We start from the raw sequence: 8,277 nt of genomic DNA, 5'->3' as shown, positions 1-8,277 counted from the left end.
GTTATCTGGATTGGAACTGTCAGTTCTGCGTTCCTTTTACAAAATGTCACAACATGTTTGGAGAGTTCTCGTTCTGATGGTTAATAATGCATTTCTACTTCTTGAACGCATGTATTTCGCACTCACCTATGAAAACTACAAATCATTTGTTACGTATACTTTTACTAAATCGAAAGTACTTTCACACACAATGCATACCGTCAAGCATATGCACAGTAGTACTCGGTTTTTAGTTTCACATTATAGGGATAATGATGCAATATATAACTCAAGCACCACTGTCGGCAGTTTGACCTAAATTATAATCGCAGTTATGGTAGACAGTTTAATGGTGCTTTGAAGCATGTAAAATGTTATGGATATAAATATGAATATATCGACGGCAGTGAGGACATCTTGTAGGCAGCATTTTAGTCATATTTCAATGACAAATGAAACGATACAATTGAAATATATAGCCTCAGTAACAGAAATCTGTCACCGCATTTAATTCTGTTTTAAACGCTTGATATTCTCTACAAGCTTAACTGAACATAGTGGGGATTCGGTTAATAGTATAATTGAAGTGAATGTTGTATTTAAAACAACATATACAATATTTTGAAGATTATTTAAAAAGCATTTAGAAGTCATGCTCTGAGCTGTATTTGTAAAATAATGATGCGTTTACAAAATCCTTAAATAGGAAATAAATCTTTACAAAGTATTATCTTTGCAGATTGCTACATACATATTAATATTTTAAGTAAGGGTCCTGTAATATATAAATATAATCGAGTCTCATAAAGTTAAAACGATGCTGAACTGGAGTGGTTGATGGTTAAATATTCTTCAGGAATTTGTCCTTGTTAATCGATTAAAAGCAAGAAGGGAATAGTAATATATGATTGCGGAGTGTTCAATAAATTATTTTGCTTTGACAATAAATGATGGATGACGACAGTAAAGAAAATATTTTTGCAAAGAATATATTGCTGAAATAACTCATTAAACAAATCCTTACGGGCAATTATCGGAAAGCAGGAACTTTTAAGTGGAATTTAACGACCATAAACGATACATTCCGAAGTAAAATGAAAATTCAGAATAATTGCATTGTAATAACAGATAGAAATTGTCTTTGTTCCTGGAGTGTAATGACCATTAAGTTGGTGTTTCTAATTAAATTTATATTATTAATGTTTTACATGTATTTTTTTTCATATTATATCCTACTCTGTTTCAACGAACAATAATTAATCAAAGCGAAAATTTAGCTATAAACGCAGTAACGATAACAATATTTAATATAGAATAAATAGTAGCAAGCATTATAATATAATTAACTGAATATAATTATTCGAAATTCCCTAAAGATATTATAAAAATGTAGTTTGCAAAATGCTTCCAAACACGCATACATATACATAATAAACAGCATATATGGATAATATCAATGTTAAGCACCTCATGTGTATTGATATTTTGATATTGGTTAGCTGCAGGTCAACCCTGATCACAAGGAACAAAGATCAAATAAATTCCACCTTTTTTAATAAAGTGTAACTCGGTTTACATTATCCAATGTATATTTTCTATTTTACGACAGGAGTGCATAAGGTGAAGAAAAAAGTAAAATTTTAATTAATTGCAACACACGCTCATACGCACATATGTATGTATGTATGTATGTATGTATGTATGTATGTATGTATGTATGTATGTATGTATGTGTGTATGTATGTATTTATCTTAGCTTTCTTTCTTCTTTAAGTATGTTAAAGTACACTTATCAATTTATCTATCATGCAAATTGTATCTTTGGTGAAGTCAACACCCAACAGTTACTCCTTTCTCTGGTGCTATTTAGTTTTGTATTGATCAGGTTTATTCCAAAAGATCGTTTAATATTTAAGTCTCCTATGGTCGTAAGAGGTCGGGTCCACTCTCTGATGCATGTCTCACATTATTTACCTTCTTGAAGCGAAGTACACAGACATGCACACACAGGCACACTTACACACTGACAAACACACACACAAAATCACTCACACACACACAGACACGTTGTTGTAACTTGGGAGTGTGGAAAAGCACATACAGTCGACAAGCTGGCTGAATCGTTAGCACACCGGGCGAAATGCGCAGCGGTATTTCGTCTGCCGTTACGTTTTGAATTCAAATTCCACCGAGGTTGACTTTGTCTTTCATCCTTTCGCGGTCGATTAAATAAGTACCAGTCATGCACTGGGGTCAATGTAATCGACTTAATCCCTTTGTTTGTCCCCTCTGTGTTTATCCCCCGGTGGGCAATAAAGAAATATACATAGAGGTCTTCATTTCTTTTTACTGTTAGTTAAGTAGTTCCTATATACTAGTTGACTAGTCAAAGTTTAGATCAGTCATTCAGTCAGTCTTTTCATCACTATTCTCATTCGTCTCCTTTATATCTGAAGAATTTTATAAATTTCTTTATTTACTCTTGCATGTGTACAGTTCTTCTGCATGCATATACATCCTTACACTCCACTGTGGTGGTGCCATATTTACGTATTTTTTCTGTAAAATCTTGGTTGATTTATATGTATGGAATCCTGTCTCTCTATGAATGTTGCGTTATGTGGGTGTTCGATACAATTGTATTTCTATGTTATACAGTATGGCCTCATGTTTGTTACTAGCAGGCCAACAGAGTACGAATGTAGGTATTCCATCTCTGTATTCTTTTCAGGGCCTCCGCAGCTTGGCTGCGTGCGGTTTACCATATGTAAGATATTATGGGGTTCCTACATCTGCCTTCAATACATTTTATCAGATATTTCATATTTATAGTTTTGCAGTTAAACCTGGGACTCACACTTTATGTTATACAATTACTATTAGAAGCGAATCCGTTTATCGAAAGTACATGGCAACATTTATTGATTTTTCTTCGGAATATTTATTAATCTTATTTACCAAACCCTGAAGCGGGTGACCATATCTTCAGAATTTTGATAAAGATAGCTGACCTCTTGCCTCTCCAGTTTACAGTGATATCTGAACATACGGACATTTAGTGTAGTTTTTATGCTGGCACTCACCACCTCTATTACTACTACTACTACTACTACTACTACTACTACTGCTACTACTACTACTACTACTACTACTATCATCGTTGCTGCTATTGTTAGCATCATCAAATCAGCATTATCGTCGAATCATCACCATCATCATCATACTTGTGGATTAGGAAAATGGTTGTTCTGTTGTGAGTTCCAGTATGCCGAGGGTTAAATCCCTCCAGGACAGTAAAAAAAACTATAATAAAGTCTTCGAAGTAATGGAGTAGACTAAATCTCTTACCACAAAATTGTTGGCTTTGTATTTGCATAAGAAACCATTAAGTGTATTGAAATGGCAGAATTATCAGATCGTCGGAAAAATTACTTTGTGACATTCATTCTTACACTTTAATGTAATGCTCCGAGTTTAATTCCCGCTGAGGTGAACTTTGCCCTTTATCTAAACAGAAAAGGCATAGACAACATTTATGGAGTTTGTTAATTTGCATCACAAAATATTTTTTTATAGAACTATCACCGAGTTACCAGTAACATGTATTTTGAAAACTGAGATAAAGAAAGAAACGTTATATGCCGTATCAGTTTTATTTTGAACATATTGTTTTCACATTTTGGCTCAAGGCAGACAATTTGGAGAACGGGGTGTGCGGATTACATCAACTCCATTGCTTAATTGTTACTTACTTTATCGAGCCCGAAAGGATGAAAGTCGACCTCATCGAAATTTGAACTCAAAGCATGAGACGGTTAGAATACCGCTAAGTATTTCGCTTACAATGCTGACCGGTTTTGCCGGTTCACTGCCTGTGTTCTGTATAAATCAAAACCATTTTCTTTACGAGAATTAGGATCCAGCGTTACTGGCAAACGACTTCAGTCTCTATTCTTCCATTTTCTAGAGTTTGTACCCACTTCACTTTCCATTGATATTTCATTACCCCAACTAATACTTCGAAGGTATTTTTGAGCAGTAAATTTAATAAATATTGTCTTTTCTTTCTACAATTTCTTTTTCATTTGTTTAATCCTGATTTGTGTGTGGTTCTTGAAGTATGTATGTATCTGTCTATATATCTATATCTATCTCTCAGCGCGCGCGTGTGTGATTAGATGAATTTCTCAACGAATAGTATCTTATCAGTTTCCACATACTTATTTTGTTCAACTTACGAAATCTAATTATAAAGCACATACCTTTGCTGTATGGAATAGTATATGAATTTCCGAAGACGAAAATAAAACTTCTCACCCAAGCCAGGAAGCCAGTAATTGTTGAAATAATGCTTAGCATAATGCATTGAATGATAGAATGCAAACTGTTGTCCATCACTGTCTCCCAGCTCCTAACAGTAATATATGATAGTATTTTTTCAAGAAACCGTGATTATAATTCAGATGTTGTACCAAAGGTTTTGACGGCTTTCATTTGCGGTAATTTTTCTTGTCAGTAATCGTCCATGTTTTAATAGGGTTGTGTACCATTATGCAGGCTATTTTAATTCGATTTTTATTCCAAGAAACTAAAATACAAACTATTATGGACGTGACTAATTTGGGGACATAAGCCATCATTATTAACGGCTAATATTTTTCAAATGATGAATTGATTTATTCTGTTTGTGTAATTTTCATTTTTATAAAATTCTTTCTGCAATCAGTTGTCCATTGGCTTTTTTCGTTATCTTGTTTGTTAATTGGTGTATTTATTGTGTAAACTGAACCCCCATAACACTTTCTAGCTTTTAAAATGAATCTTGCATGTTTGTTGTGTGTTAGTGATCAATCTCCTAACAATTCCACTAGACTGATTAATTTCGATAAATTGCCCGTATAATCACAATACGGGAAAATTGTCTAGCTATAATTTAACGATTGCGTTGTGTTTCGTTAGATATTAAAAGCACCAGTGACGGCTGAAATGGAATGAATCAACAAAAAAAAATGGAAAAAATTAAAATGCTATTGCATGAATGAATTAATGTTTATTACACTTTGATACGAATATCACAAAAGATGCTTTGAATATCCGAATGCTATTTATAATTCAAATAGTCGTAAATGAAATGGAATCAAAACAAAGAAGTCAACAGATTAAAATTATTTACTCTCGTCAAAATGTTATCTTAATTTTTTTGTTTTGGAATCGATTATGGTTAGACATCTGTCTGCCCATTTCGTTTCTCTGATGTGCAGTGAAATTTGCATTTGCCATCATAGTTCATATATTCTGTGTTACGGCGAATTATTTTATCGAAACAAGGTCATCAGTCTGTTTACATAAACTCAGTGCCATAACTCGAAGGTAGTTGAGTGAAAATTCCATCTCAGATATCTACTCAATTCCGATTACAATTCCATTTTATTCACTGGCATTTAGGAATAATACAAAAATGGACCAAATAGTAAACATGTCTATTACGTCTATGGACGGGCACCAGTTTCGAATCTTAAGGTTTTCTACTCTTATATATATATATATGTATATATGTACATGCGTTTCGTTAGCGGGATTTTACTTTTTACTTTATTAAATACCTAAATTCCATAATAAGGCGATGGCATAGCATATTTATTAACTGTGATCCCTTTGGAGTTGATTACAGAGAACTAGCTAAGGGGGAAACCATCTGACATATTAGTTTGTGAACGATTTCAATGCCTGGTAATTACAGAAATGCAATTTATATTTCTGATCACTCAGTTCGTTTGAAGTACACAACTGTTTCGTAAATAGCAAAGCTTCCATTAACGTCGGAAACCACTATATTTATATCGTGGAAACTATTCTGTTTAGGAAATATTTGCATGTCATAAATTTCACCCTATCCACCGGAAGCATATGCAAATGATTTATCGTTTTACAGGCGCACTGTTGTGTTTTTATTTTTATTTTTGATCGCTATCAATTGTGTATAATATTTTGTTACCTAGTTACTTATTTAAGAACTTTGCCAATGTTATTACTAAATAATATTTTACTAATTCCAATGTCTGCTTGCAAATATATTGTTACTGCGTAGATCATAAAATTAAATATATGCTGTTCATAAGGAAATATTATAAGGTTCTAAGAATTCCATATTACAATGGTAGTATATAGAAAATTCAAGTAATAGATTAATATGTATTCAATTAAATATATTATAGTAACTTTTTAAAATAAAATTCAAAAGTTTAAATACGCTGATATATATATATATATACATATATATATATATATATATATATATATATATATATATATATATATATATATATATATTATATACGTGTGTGTGTTTGTCTGCGTATGTGTGTATGCATGCGTGTGCGTGTGTGTGCGTGTGTGTATGGGTGTGTGTGTGTGTGCGTGTGTGCGTACTGCTACAGGCATATATTGTTAACGCCTGTGAGAATATAATCGATAAAGAAAGATAAAGAGACTGTCACTGAGAGAGAAATAGAAGATAAGCAGATACAAAGGGGCCACGTTGAGAGCACAGAAATGTATCAATCGATTATTGCATGCAGCCATAGCAAAACTGCAATTTACATATTGATTGTCTAATCAAAGAAAAAAAAAACAACTAAACATTCAATTAAGACTAATTGGATTGCTTAATAGAACCATTTCTGATTAATCTACAATGTAAAAGGAAACTTATAATTCAAATAAAGAATAGCTAAATTTAAAAAAATAGATTAAAGAAACAACTACCGAGCAGAGAAATAAACTCATTTTCAATTATTATAAGTTGTAATATCTAGATATGCTCTGTGTTCGAGAATATGCATCCTGCCCTCGGTACAGAGGTAAATAAATAACCAAGCTCGCATTTCTAGTGTAATTCTAGTGTAATCTTCGTCATACAGTTTTAACCGACAAAGCTGCTTGAAAATACAAGAACGACCAATTTGTCTTATACGTATACAACAAATATCGGCCATGCTAACTTGTAAGTACGGAAAGAATTCTATGTTTATATATGGAAGATATAACTGAGATATAATCGTTTTACATTTGGAACACGAGGAAATTTAATAGAAAATGAATGCCCCGATATACAGTTCTATATTTAAGAGATGAGGAATTATGTACATTATTTATATTATTTACATTCGACGGATTTATGAAATTTCACAGTTTTTTTTTTTTTTTTTTTTTTTTTGTAATCGCTATAAGAGGGATAGAAAATTATCTCAAATTTCAATCAGTTGCATAAGCGTATTTCGATATATATATATATATCATAGAATATGTGCTTAACTTGTATATTTTCTTTAATTTCTTCTAGTTTTGGTTTCAGCAGAGTTATTCTCATTTCGATAATTTATATTAGTTATAACAGTTTCATAATTTTGAATTCAAACACACAATGCGAGAAGTATCTTAGACATTTGACTCTCAACCACAAATTAATGAAATATTTGTCAAAATTGTATTTATCAATGCTTTTTTTGCAGAGTGATTAAACGATAAATACTTATTGGTTTAATTAATTAAAATAGGTTGTTTTTGTTGAATTTAAAATTATGGTAAGAGCGTACAGCAATATTCATACATATTTTACTTTCATTCTCTTTCTAATTTTAATGTTAATTTCGATGTTCTAGCTGATTTGCGATATTTTCTACTTTTATTTATAAATCCCGATGTATTATTACGAGTGTTAGAAATGATATCATATTAGAAATGCATAGGAAACATTTCTTTAGACTTTTTAAAAAATTAGGACTAAGCACCGATATTTAGATTTTAAAGTTTAAACTGAGTCATTATGGAAGTCCTATCCCATAAATCTAAGTTTTAAACATACTGTTACAAACAACTTCATTTACTCTTAATACTTCATAAGCTTATACGCCTCCCTCTAACTACTCCGTTTATTGCCTTCACTTAAAGACGTAAAGTTCGTTTCCTTTGCGTGTTTGTTTCTAGCTTCAGTTTTGCTCGTTACATTGCTAAGAGTTTCCACTGAAACGTAAGTCTATTTTACATTTCTTGTTCTTTTAGTCGGCGTACAGTTACCTGTGCACTGCTTTTTACGTTAATTATTATTTGTTTTTGTCGCATGCCATTACGTTTATCCATTGCTCTTATCGTTCTGTTATTACATCACAACTTGTCCAGCTGTTTGCCAATTATCCTCTCTTGATATTTATGTTGTTTTACCTATATATACCCACTGATACAGAAATAGATAGATAGAGAGAGAGAGAGAGAGATAGAGAGAGAGAGAGAGATAGAGAG

The 8,277-nt window shown here is 32.1% G+C and overlaps 1 protein-coding gene across 1 annotated transcript in view; it reads left to right on the top strand.

The window, feature by feature from the left end:
- Positions 1-7,881: 7,881 nt before the first annotated feature.
- The window catches only part of LOC106881475 (uncharacterized), a 19,731-nt gene continuing 19,335 nt past the window's right edge, over positions 7,882-8,277 (top strand). The window contains exon 1 of the mRNA XM_052973359.1: positions 7,882-8,008. The gene's annotated coding sequence lies outside the window, so the exon portion shown is untranslated. The remainder of the gene's footprint in view (positions 8,009-8,277) is intronic.

Source organism: Octopus bimaculoides, chromosome 15 (assembly GCF_001194135.2).
Source record: "Octopus bimaculoides isolate UCB-OBI-ISO-001 chromosome 15, ASM119413v2, whole genome shotgun sequence".
Taxonomy (NCBI): Eukaryota; Metazoa; Mollusca; class Cephalopoda; order Octopoda; family Octopodidae; genus Octopus; species Octopus bimaculoides.
This window is presented reverse-complemented; position numbering and strand designations above follow the sequence as displayed.